Raw genomic sequence first — 13,676 nt, forward strand, 5'->3', positions numbered from 1 at the left:
TTGTTTGAATCAATTTTAAAATAGTATGCCCATATTTATATCTAAAATGTTTCTGTAATTCATTAATAATATTCACGTAACATAACTACAGAAAATCATTGTTGGTAATGAACCACAGAGATCATTTGGCCCTAAATTAAATGCATTTCTTGGTGACACTTCCGTTGCTTCATAGTACAATAACATATTAAATGCTTTATAGCAAAATTATTATATATAAGTATTATTAAAAGTAATCAGTAATAGCAACAGTTTGACATTGAGTCTTACTCTGAAATAATATACCTTTGCTCACACAGTATAAGTATTTTGTTTCTCTTTATGGCTTTAAAGGACTAAAAATAATTATTTAAAGCAAGAAAGCAGGAAAGTCATGGAAGGCACTGAGACAGAGGCTAATTTATGCAGAATTTCATCTCATCTTGTTATTTGTTTCAGAATCTCGCCTTGAGATTTTGCAGGATGCATGATTATCCAACTAAAAATTACATTTACTATCAGTATTCCTATCTTCCTATCTAGTTTAGGATTTATCTCAGAATTTTTCTCTTTCTCCTCCTGCCACCCCCAGACCCCACTGGAGTGCAGTGGTACGATCTCAGCTCACTGCAACCTCGGCCTCCTGGGTTCTAGCGATTCTCTTGCCTCAGCCTCCCGAGTAGCTGGGATTACAGGTGTGTGCCACCATACCAGGCTAATTTTTTATATTTCTAGTAGAGACAGGGTTTCATCTTGTTAGCCAGGATGGTGTCGATCTCCGAACCTCGCCATCTGCCCACCTCAACCTCCCAAAGTGCTGGGATTACAGGCATGAGCCACCATGCCTGGCCAAATTTCTCATTTTTAACCACATTATCAATGCTTACATTAAGGTAGGCCCTGATGGGTCCTGTGCTTCCAAATTCTCCCTCGATTTCCTCTCATAGTACATGAGACATGTGTAAGAACACAGCAAGAAGGGTTTTCACTGTAACAGAAGCTTGTATCTGAAAGACGTCCAGTAATATAATTGGTCTATCTTTCCTCAACTCTCTCTAGACACATGCAATACAGCCAGCACTTTCCTTTCTATGACAGCAGGCAGAAGGACATAAGCTATTTAACTACTTTGTATTTTCTCTAGGATAATTTTTAGATCTACTGATCCAATAAAAAAATAACTTGTCAGTTAATAAATATTTCAAAAAATATATAAGTATGTTTAGCACTCTCGTTTTCCCCCCTCAAAGTTGTTCTGGTTTGGACAATAAATTATATAGCCACACTATCTTTTGGTTGCCATTTTAAAGATCAAACTTGCCTACACTTCCTCTCCGCCTTGAAGTTGCCTGGAAAATTGCGTTGTTGTAGTTCCTGTGGAACCATATATAGAGGCCATATGTTGAGAATGCATGGTAGTAAGGACCACTAAATATGGGTGTCTGGGAGAAGACATGGAGCAGAGCCTCCCACCAGCCCTGGATCCCTCAACTACTCACTGTTACTCAAGAGAGAAATACAGTGCCTTCTTTTTAAGACATTGTATTTGGTGTCTTGCTGACTGTCTCCCAAGTAATATATTCCCTAAATAATAAAGATCAAACATTATTTGTAAATACTATGCTAGAAGTCACTGAAGGAGAACTTAGACTTAACTGCACTTCTTGTGAGTAATTGTGTGTGTGTGTGTGTGTGTGTTTCTCTGCTGCACTGACAGAAGTGCTGTGGCACCATCACAGCTCACTGCAGCCTCAACCTCTTGGGATCAAGCAATGCTGTGCCTCAACCTTCCAAGTAGCTGAGACCACAGGCTTGCCTCACCATGCCCAGCTAATTTACTCCTGGGCTCAAGCCATTCTCCAACCTCAGCCTCCCAAAATGCTGGGATTACAGGGCATGAGCCACCACACCTGGACTGTGAATGATTAGGTGTTAAAGTTAATTCTTAAGGTGCAAATCATGTAAAATCAATAGTATTAGCATACATCTCTCATGGAATCTAACAGAACCCTGAACATTGGAACAGATTAATATTTAGTAGAGCGTGGGATGAAGCAGTTTCATGCAGTTCGGTAACATGTTGTGTGAAATATGTGTGCTACCTAAATATCACAATCAGAGCAGTGACATGTTCACACTAGGAGTAACTCTGACTGGCTGAACCCAGATTCACAGTCCTCATCTTTGATTCCTCCAGGGAATATGGTTCCATAATGGAATCATTTGCCTTTAATAGGTTTTCCAAACTGTCCTCTCTCTTAGCTCAGCTGTACGATCATGGTCCTTTAACACTTGACTTGTGTAGGGTCAGTCATATTCCACCTCATCATTTCCTAATGTAATTGTAAAAGCTTTATTCTTATTTGTACTCTAAATAAGAATATGAAACCATCCTGAATCAAGTACTGTTAAAATACTTGCAAGTATGTTGATTTTTAAAAAATAATAATATTTGTAAGCTGTAAGGAATATCTTATGAGACAAATGATACATGGCAAAGTATAGTACTTTATGCAATATAGTTACCATGACGTTAATTTTAAAGTACTCATACCTCAATCTACTTTTTAGAAATAAAAAATGTGTCACAAATCCAAATCCACATATCATCTTTGGATAGGGGGTCTGCTAGTCTTCTCTATTTTATTCCAATTTTAGCTCGTGTATAAGCTAAGCGAGCGTCTTAAGGACTGGTGTTTCTACACTGTAGTAAGTGCTATGACTAGTTTAATTCTGTCTTATTTTTTCATTCAGGACACAGTCTTTTGGGTTTCCAGGAAATTTCCAGGGAATCCAACTTTTCTCCTCCCCCCCCCCTAAATCCCCGAGGCTCCCAAATGTGCAGCTCAGACTTTTGATGGCTTCTCAGAAAAGTAAATTCCCTGACACGGAAAGAGTTCTGAATGCTGGATTCCCCTTTCTAACTTCTTCTGGTCCTGTCTAAATACTACCTGGTTGTTCCCTACTGTCTCACTAGTTTGATGATGTTACTAATAAAGCAAACAAAAACACATTTGTTGTCCTTTTATTAGAAGCCCTAGATTGATGGGTTGATATTAATTCTATATTGTATTATGGATAAAATTTGAAATTCTGTGTCCCATCGCCATGTTTAAAATAAACTGTTCTCATCCATTGCTCATGAGCAAGAGACCACAGTGGCCTTAACTCCCCTCCAGCTAGACAAAAGTTTAAAGAGGTTTCCTTCTGAGGCTAGATGCTTCACTTGTACTTCCTAAGATTACTCACTTCGATGAAGTTGTAATTGCCCCTTTGAGATGTAAATCATCCCCTAGCCTCTAGCCAGTTTTACAAAATGGAAATTCCTCTCTAGGATCTGTGAGCTAATCCATTGAAGTGTAATCATCTGGAAAGACAGTGCCCCAATCTTTCCATCGCTGTGAGAAAACACATCTGTCCTAATCACATTGACCAACCACTCTCCTAACATCAAGCAGCAGATTTCCCTAACTAATGCAACTCTCCTGCCTTTTGTTTCAGCAGAGTTGAATTCAATCTTTCTCCTCATTGCAATAATCTGGACCTCTTTTGCAATAGTCTTAAATAACATTTTATCCACCTCTTTAACACCATCTCTTGCAATTTTTCTTTGACATTTAACTAAAGATTAATTAGTTCTGGAAATTTACCCTTTTTTCCTCCATGGATTCAGCGGCAGTATCTAAAAGAAAAAATTCATCAACCAACTATATATATATATATATATACATATATATATATATATATATATATAATATAAAGATAAAACACTGCAACCAGTGGAACTGACTATAAAGTAATTCAAATTTACAGAACACATCCGGTTTTTCAGGCTCTTAATTTTATTAAACATAAAAGGGCAATATAAATTCCTGTGGAATTCACCTTTTACTTAAGAATTCATTATCAGCGAATTAGTTTAACAAGGCTGTTCTGTAAGAGGATGTGGTCGACTTCAAAAATTAGAACGGGAACAATAACTCGTAAAAATTAAACATTTTAAACTAACACTTACTGTATTCACTGTGTCTACGATTCGGCATATTTCTTTCGGTGACCACAAAAGTATAAAATGGACACAGAACAGTGTCTTCAAAAAATTAAGGACGTTCTTTCTTCTTCAAAAGATTATAAATATAATTCAAATGGGCATGACACTTTTACCAATTAGATTGACTTCTTTTGCTTCAAAGAACCCATTTGTACATCTAAATTAATTTTGGTCAATATGCGTGAGTGCATGTGCATGAGGGTGTAAATGACAGTAAAGGGGAAGGTGGAAAAAAGGGAGATGGTCTGGCTTTTTTAACACACTTTTCAATACCCAAAACAGAGGTAGTAAGAAACAATGATGTGGTGAAAATCAAGTATTGCCAAATAGAAAAAAGATTTGAAATTGGTATATTTAAGACTTTCTTATATATTATTAAGTATATCGTTAATATAAATCTTACACAATTTAGCTCCCCTATCTCCCAGTCTCTGTGATAGGTTGGGAATCCAACTTTCCTAGGCCTCAATTAGTAAACACATCTGGCCTAATCACATTGACTAACCTCTCTCCTAACATTATGCAGCAGATTTCACTGGCTTACCCAAAAACTCTCCTGCCTTTTTTTTAATTTTTATTTTTTTATTATTTATTTATTTATTTTTATTATTATTATTATTTTTTGAGATGGAGTCTCGCTCTGTCACTCAGACTGGAGTGCAGTGGTGTGATGTCAGCTCACTGCAACCTCTGCCTCCCAGGTTCAAGAGATTCTTGTGCCTCAGCCTCCTGAGTAGCTGGGATTAAAGGCACATGCCACCATGCCCAGCTAATGTTTGTCTTTTTAGTATAGACGATGTTTCACTATGTTGGTCAGGCTGGTCTCGAACTCCTGACCTTGTGATCTGCCTACCTTGGCCTCTCAAGTGCTGGGATTACAGGCATAAGCCACCAAGCCCGGCCAACTCTCCTGCCTTTTATTTCAACAGGTATGTCAACTTTTACAATGATACAATAATTGTAGAAAATAATATTAGATTGAATCTCACAATCACACTCAGCTTGATTACTAAACTTTCTCCTGCATCTTGCTCACCTAAATTTATCTACATTTTCTATGAATAGAATAGTTTAGAAATGTATGTCTTCTGTGCATTACTGTGTAACTTATTGTAAGATAGAAATACGGACTTTGTTTAAATCCCATTTTCTGCCTAGGAAATACCATTTTTTTTGAGTATGATAAGTATTTCAAAGCATTCAAAAATGAACAACATAGGAAATACATTGCAAAATGAGGTCTGATTCCCATCCCCTTAGTCTTAATTGCTCTTCCTCTCTCATCTCTCTCTGTTTCATTGATGAGTATAAAAGATCACTTTCATATGATATTAGAATTCATAGAAATAAGGTGTTGATTTGATCATCCAACCGAGCATTTATTGAGTGTCCATTACAAGTCAGATTGTGTTCCTGAGAACAGCTCAGGAAATGAGTGTTTGACATTGATGTACGTAACAGAAATACAAACATACCAGTAAAAACATCAGACCTCTTATAACAATACAGATCATGTATTAAGCCCTTTCAAGGTGAGAATTGATCATTTCAAAAAATAATTATTTTAACAACTCATTCTTGAGACAGAAAAGTGGAATTAGAAGCTCATATATTGCTGTTTCAGGAACTAAAATCTTAAGTGCTGTATTTAATCAATTGACAGCCATATAATTCTTACTTTCATATACCGATATTCATCAAAAATTAAAAACTTTGAAAATCATTTCTGTCTCATTCTACTAATCAATTTAAACATTTCATTTATTTTGTTATGTTTCTTCATTTTACTTGGCCTTGAATACTTCTTTCCAGCCCAGTATTAAATTTAATTGATATCTAATTTGTTTACTTGGTTTAGTTACTTTTAACTATGTTTGGTACATGTCTTATGAAGCAGGTATGTAGGAATGTTTACAAATTTATGATCCTCACTCCTCCAAAGCCCTAATGGCGATACCCCCAACAGACACATACCACAACGTAAACACACACACACACACACACACACACACACACACACACTCCAGTGGATCAACACATAAAATACTCTACGGGCAAAAACATCATACATCAGGGATCTCTCAGTGTATTTCCCAATTCTGTAATTTATCAGGACTGTTCAATTGAGGTGACTCTGAAGAGATTTCTAAGGTGATTTGAGTGCTAAGCTATCTAACTAGTGGTTTTACACTATTTTGAGTAATGCACCAAACGTAGCTCTCGAGGCTCTGAAGAATTTATGTGCTTTCCAATGAACGAGGAGATACAAGATCCTAAAAATCACAAGTTTTTTTTTAATATCCTTTAATAGATTAAGGAAAGCTGATATCAGTATGAATATACTTTATATTTACATGTGTGTCAATTTTTCTTTGCTTGTAGGATACATTTTTATGTTACTGGGAGTAAGAAACATCTTAGGAAAAAGAAGACAATAAATAAAATTTTCATTGTTACACTGTGCTTTGCTCCAGTAAGTCTGCACTGCACACATAGGCTATAAATTGGTGTCTTGGGGGACCACTTTGGTATTTCATTTTAATAGCTCATTCTGGAGAATATATTTGAATGGATCATGTATTACAGCTTGTTTAAATTTTGACCCATATAGAAATGAGTTTTCAAAAATATGTCTGAAGCTGGATACTGTAAAATCCTTTATCATCATAGAATAATAAAAAGCTAGCCATTAGTTACTCAGAAATTATTCAATAAATCTAAGACGATTTAGATATAAATAGTTATGAGTGAGAATGGCTCATCATTAATGTTTGTAAAAATTAATGCTGTCATTTATGATTGAGAATAAAAAACTAGAAATGAAACTTTGACAGAGATAAATGATAGACATAAACTTTACATAAAGCGAGAGAACAATAGATGTGTTAAATGTTTGTTTTATAGATAAGATTTATGATGAAATTGTGTTGAATAACATGAATCAAATGTGTTTTGTATACTACACCAGCAGTTACATCATCACAACCTTTTAAATATTCCATTAACTTCAAATTGTACTTATCACTGAAATAATCTGATTAAATGAATTGGGATAATGGGTAAGGATTGGTATAAGCTGAAAGCAATACTATACTTTTAAAATTGTTTCTTTGTGTATTACATGAGAGAAGATGGTTGATAAATTCATTATAGCACAATGCCTATTATAACAGTCAAACCTGAAAGAAAACCAGTAAATGTTTAAGAGAATAAAATTGGTGAATTGCTTCCATTTTATAGTCTTTCCTGTTCATTTCAGGGTTTACCCAAATTTGCAACTCTAAATAAGGCCCAATTATTTACTCCTCAAATAGTACAAAATTCACGAAGAAAAGTGAAAGCTTTTTTTTTTTTTTCACTCAAATATTCTAGTCTCTATCTACTCCAAATCTCACTAACTTTTCCTGAGTCTGGTATAGGTACTGATCTCAAGGCCACTGCTACCACTTTCACCATTTCTTGTGCCTCAAGACTCAACCTTCCTAATTTACTTGAATGAATTTGGAAAAGTCCCATTTCATGATATTTTAAGCAACCTAGATGTCTCTTTCACTAAAAGTGGTATTCTTCCTGTGTTCCTATGATTTTTTCCAGAAAATGATATCAACCTCTGCCTACACCTGACATCTAAATGTAATTCTTGACATCTCCTTCTTCACATTTCCATTTCCAATAACCAAGTCTTGTCAGATTTTACTTTCTCTATATTTCTTGAGAGAAATTTTCTCTTTCTCTCTTCATTGCTATCATGGGATCTAGCCCCCCATTCTCTCACGTGGGCAAGGGTGACCACCTCTAAAGTGCTCTCCTTGATTATCTCTCCAAAAAAAGTTTCTCTTTTCTATTTCCAGAATGACTTACTCGAAATGCAAATACAATTTACATTGTAAATTGCTCTGTTTAAAAACTCCCAAAGACTTTGCATTGGTAATAGGATGAATATCAAGAGTCCAAAATGGAGTTCAAGCAGTACCAAATTTGTTCTTTGTATTTCTCCCTCCGCTCCTCTGGTGGTGACATGAACCTCCTCAATCTAATGATTCAATAATACTTTATCCCTCAAATATAAAATACTTCCTGTCTCCTGGACTTTGGTCTTCTTATTCACATACTTTTCCCACTATTATCTTTTTTTTTTTTTTTGGTCTGAGATGGACTCTCCCTCTGTTGGCAGGCTGGAGTGCAGTGGCGCAACCTCGGCTCACTGAACCTCTACCTCCCAGGGTTCAAGCTATTTTCCTGCCTCAGTCTCCCGAGTAGCTGGAACTACAGGTGTGCACCACCATGCCTAGCTACTTTTTGTTTTTTTAGTAGAGACGGGTTTCACCATGTTGGCCAGAATGGTCTCGATCTCTTGCCTCGTGACCCTCCTACCTCGGCGTCCCAGAGTGCTGGGATTAGAGGCATTAGTCACCGCGCCCGGCCCTACCATCCCATATTTATATAATTAGTTCTTAATCTTGTTTTGGTTTGCTCTTCAGTCTTCCCCACTAAGGGAAGCCTTACCTGATATCCCTACATATGAAAGGCTTTCATAAGAGTGGCTTTCATAACAGTGCATAACTTTCCCCTGTAGGGGGATTATTTTAGTTATAATACTGTTTTTATGTTTTTTATATTTTTATTACTATTTATAATAGAGAAATCTGAGCATACTTTTTGACAATAACTTTAATGGACTTTTGATAATTAATAATTCAGTACATAATTGTTTTCTATAAGCCGTGATTCCAGAGATTGAGAAAAAGATATGCAGCGGTAATCTGTCACAAGTGGAAGGACAAATAGCCAAGCAATGTTGAATTACCCATTCATCTTTTAAAAACAGGGTTAAAATATTTATTCTCCTGTTTTCAGGAGGAAGCATGGACAGAGAGTTTCTTGCTTGTTATCCTCCCAACTCACTGTTTCTATGAAAAAAGTAATGAATCTGATAAACGACACAGAAAAGTTTGGTTTTTACTGGTCTACATTAACAATGTGGTGATTCCAAGGCATTGAAATAAAGAGACTTCAGAGCCTGTCTCTCTCTATCACTATCTTTGGGCTTATGAAACTGCTTGTTGTACAAAACAAGGAGCACTTGTGTAAGAGTTGCATAGGGAGGCTCAGCCCAGCTACTGTTTTCATGAATTCAACTTTTGCAAGAGTGACAGAATATCAGAATACCATGATCCAAAAGTTTTATGATGACAGAAGAATGATATTTCACTCCCTAATTTTAAAATTAGATTTTAAATAAAGTTAATAAAGTCAATAAAGCAGGCTGAATATGCACACACATACGTGTGCGCACGCACACACACACTCCTTGCAGCAGTTTTTCCATGTTTAGTCATTCATGAGAAGTGGTTTGACTTTGTATTTTCAATTTACCAATACTTGCAACACGCTCCGACTGCAAAACTTTTTTCAGTCAAATAGTAGCATTTGAGAAACAACATCGTTGCTGAGAGATAGAAGATCAGCCTTAACTACAACATCAGTAGAAATGTGACTGTAACAAGAGGGAGGTAAATGGCTTTCAGGTGGTTGAGTAGCTGGTTTTTACAGTAGCCTTCAGTGGCTGTCTGACAGACATAAACCTTACTAGTTATTATTAGGCTTCAGAGCATTAATGTTAGGTTTTAATTTGCTTATGTTAGGCAAGAGAAGGTAGCACTATCCTAGCTGCCCTAAATATTGTTCCTTGTCACTTTTTCCCATTGAATTTAAAGGTAATTTGGGGATTGTGTCTAAAGTAACCTTATATCCATGTGTTTACCATAGGTTTCTGGAGCTCCCATTCCAAACATGGTCTCAAGTTGATTCTTCATGGGCATAAATTTAAATTTATGGAGGATTGTTTTGTACCTCTTAAGGAATTTGGATTCACTACCAAGAGCTTGTATAGTTTATCAAAAAGAAGATAACGAGGAATAAGAGTTCCTGCTTTATGGGAACATATTATCTTCTTTGGGCAATGCCTATCAGTACTCCTTGAAATAGCTAGAGCATTAAATGTTTGTAACCAGTTCACAATGAGAGAAGTAGCTTCCACCAGAAATTAAATCAATACATTGCTTCTTTCATTGAGTAACTGTTGCTACAAAAATATGTCTGCTGAATAAATTAGCATGCTTATTGACATAACTGATTTGCAGACTGTGATAGCAACTTATGGACCAAACACTAAACCCCACTGAAAAATCGAATAGAATTATTTGACAGTTAAGTGTCACTGAAAAACTCTGGCTCTTGGTCTCAGGAAGCGATCAGATTGATCATATGTTTTCAGCATGTAGTCATAATACAACTGTATATCAATAGTGTACATTTGACACTTTATATTACGCATTTTACATATATTTTATCATTTAATCCTTCATTACATGCATAAGATACGAAATGGATTTGGATTTAATTGCTTCATTAAGGTCAAAGACCAAAAATCTCATTACAATGCCAATGTCAGAGGTTCTTTTTCCAATTAAAATAGGAAGTTACCAAAGGTAATTACTCCAGCCATAATGAGAAGACGTTGGATAAACATTTTTTTTTTTTTGAAAAACTATATTTTTGTTTAAAGCCATCCAAAAACTATGGGCCTAAAGTTCCAATGGACCAAATTTCAGAAAAAAAAGTCCTTCCGAGATGATCACAGGCTAGCAGCTGAGCCCACCCCTAAGGACATTTGCTGGATCTAGGGACTTGAGTAGACAGAAGAACAAACCTGCAATGTGCAGAGAAATAGCTAGAACACTGGGAATACACAAAATATTTAATCTACAGAAAACTGCAATAGGGGCTGAAAACCAGAAAGATCGTGTGGTCTCCTAGTACTTATTTATTTTCACTTCTTTTTTTTTTTTTTTTTTTTTGAGACGGAGTCTCGCTCTGTCACCCAAGCTGGAGTGCACTGGCCAGATCTCAGCTCACTGCAAGCTCCGCCTCCTGAGTTCACGCCATTCTCCTGCCTCAGCCTCCCGAGTAGCTGGGACTACAGGCGCCCGCCACCTCGCCCGGCTAGTTTTTTGTATTTTTTAGTAGAGACGGGGTTTCACCGTGTTAGCCAGGATGGTCTCGATCTTCTGACCTTGTGATCCGCCCGCCTCGGCCTCCCAAAGTGCTGGGATTACAGGCTTGAGCCACCGCGCCCGGCCTTATTTTCACTTCTTAAGAGATAGGCTCTCATTCTGTCCCCCAGGCAGTGCAGTGGTGTGATCATGGCTCACGGCAGCCTCAAACTCTTGGCCTCAGGCATTCCTCCTGCCTCAGCCTCCTGAGTAGATGGGACTACAGGTGCACAACATCATGCCTAGCTAACTTTTAATTTTTTTTGGAAATACCAAAATCCACTGTGTTGCCCAGGTTGGTCTAGAATTCTTGGCTTCATGTATTCTTTCTGACTTGGCCTCACAAAGCACTGGGATTACAGGCATAAGTAAATGTGCCTGGCCTCCTCTAGCTTTTAGATGCTAAATTCTGCTGGAAAAGGAAGTACAAAACGAATATAAATAGTATCTTGAGTATTTTCTTCCCATACACCCATAAGATTTTTAGTGCATCTTACTACCTCACGTACACCATTCTTTCATCAAACTATCCAAGCTAAGTATTTAAAATATAATTTTGCCCTATAATAAGCTCTGTGCTAAAGCTCATTACATTTGATTTGACTAGTCTCTGTTTTTGTATCACAGCTGTAGAAAATTAATCACATTCTTTATTTTATGAGACATTATCACTATTGTTTCCTACAAGTTTCTCTCTGGTTTTACTTATCTATTTAATTCTTTTTATTCCTTTTCCCTCATCACAGACAGGCACTCTAATGTGTTTGATATAGGTTCTTTACTCTTAAATAATTCTTACAAACTAAGAAAATTGTTTTATGAGTGTCTGTATGTGTATAAAGAAGAGTGTATACATTTTTCTTAAAGAGTATTATGATATACATCTAATTTTATTTCTAATTTTTTTTCACAGAGCATAATGTTCTTCATACATTCCCACACTGCTATAGGTTCTTTCAGGTTGTTTATTTACCTGTAGCTGCTGCTTAGTTTTCAATAAGATGAACCCACCACATTTTCCCTTGTGTAGTCTTGCAGTAGAATTCACACTGACATCCAGCTACCATAGCATTCACTTCTGTAAATAGTCTCCTTATGAAGACGCCTTTGGGTTACGTGTCACAATCCGTCAGGGGCTGTGTTAGTCCATTTGTATTGCTATGAAGAAATACCTGAGGCTGGGTAATTTATTTTTTAAAAACAGAGGTTTATCTTGGCTCACGGTTCTGCAGGCTGCACAAGGAGCATGGCAATGGCATCTGTTCTTGGCGAGGCCTTAAGCATATAATCATGGAAGACAGTGAAGGGGAGCCAGCATTTCTCATGGTCAGAGAGGGAGCAAGAGAAAGAAGGGGGAGGTCCCCAGGTTGTTTTAAACAATCAGATCTCTCGTGAGCTAACAGAGCGAGAACTCACTTTTCACTAAGGGGATGGTGCTAAACCAAACTTGTTCAACTCATAGGCTGCGGGTTGAATGCAGCCCAGGTCAGCTTTGAATGTGGCCCAACGTGAATGTGGCCCAATACAAATTTGTAAACTTACTTAAAACATTACGAGGTGTGTGTGTGTGAGCTCATCAGCCATTGTTAGTGTTAGTGTATTTTATGTGTGGTCCAAGACGATTCTTCTTCCAGTGTGCCTCAGGGAATCCAAAAGATTGGACATTCCTGTGCTAAATCGTTCGTAAGGGATCCACCCCATGATCCAATACCCCACACTGGGTCCCACCACCAACACTGGGGAACACATTTCAGCATGAGATTTGGAGGGGACACACATTCAAACTATAGCAGGAATATACACCCAACAGTAAGATAGTTAGGTTGTAAGGTATGCATAATCTTAAATGGGTCCTGCCATGTTATTTTCCAAAATGCTTACAACCATTTAATTTCCCATCTGTTGCCCATAAAGGTTGTTTTTCCTCATATCCTCATCGTGCAATATCATCTATAATTCTTATATTTTCTTTCTTTATTTTTTGAGACGAAGTCTCACTCTGTCGCCCGGGCTGGAGTGCAGTGGCCGGATCTCAGCTCACTGCAAGCTCCGCCCCCCGTGTTCACGCCATTCTCCTGCCTCAGCCTCCCGAGTAGCTGGGACTACAGGAGCCCGCCACCTCGCCCGGCTCGTTTTTTGTATTTTTTAGTAGAGACGGAGTTTCACCGTGTTAGCCAGGATGGTCTCGATCTCCTGACCTCGTGATCCGCCCGTCTCGGCCTCCCAAAGTGCTGGGATTACAGGCTTGAGCCACCGCGCCCGGCCTAATTCTTATATTTTCTAAGCAAGTGTTGAAAATACATATCACATTTTATTTGTGCACATTCGCATTTGTCAGAGTGCTGATAACATAATGGGATTTTGGGGGGCCCATTTCTCTATTGAGTTTACTATATATTCTTTGTTGATTTGAATATCAATAATAATCACTTTGCTCTATCTAGATATTGTCAGCATTTCCTCTTACTCTGTCATATGCTGATAACTTTGCAGGCCAGCCTTTGATGAAATGAATCCTCAAAATTTTTATACTTCTTCTAGACTTTAATTTATACTTTAAATTAAATTTTTCAGTTTAGTAAATCTTTTAT

At 37.2% G+C, this 13,676-nt stretch overlaps 1 protein-coding gene and 1 non-coding gene across 7 annotated transcripts in view; both read right to left on the reverse strand.

Annotated features, from left to right (window-relative positions):
- SGCZ (sarcoglycan zeta) overlaps positions 1 to 13,676 on the reverse strand; it is a 1,206,077-nt gene that overhangs the window by 394,984 nt on the left and 797,417 nt on the right. The window lies entirely within an intron of this gene.
- LOC115899782 lies at positions 2,556 to 2,659 on the reverse strand. Its single transcript, XR_004059387.1, has one exon. It is a non-coding gene; the product is annotated as a U6 spliceosomal RNA (small nuclear RNA).

Source organism: Rhinopithecus roxellana, chromosome 9, assembly GCF_007565055.1.
Source record: "Rhinopithecus roxellana isolate Shanxi Qingling chromosome 9, ASM756505v1, whole genome shotgun sequence".
In the NCBI taxonomy this organism is placed as follows: domain Eukaryota; kingdom Metazoa; phylum Chordata; class Mammalia; order Primates; family Cercopithecidae; genus Rhinopithecus; species Rhinopithecus roxellana.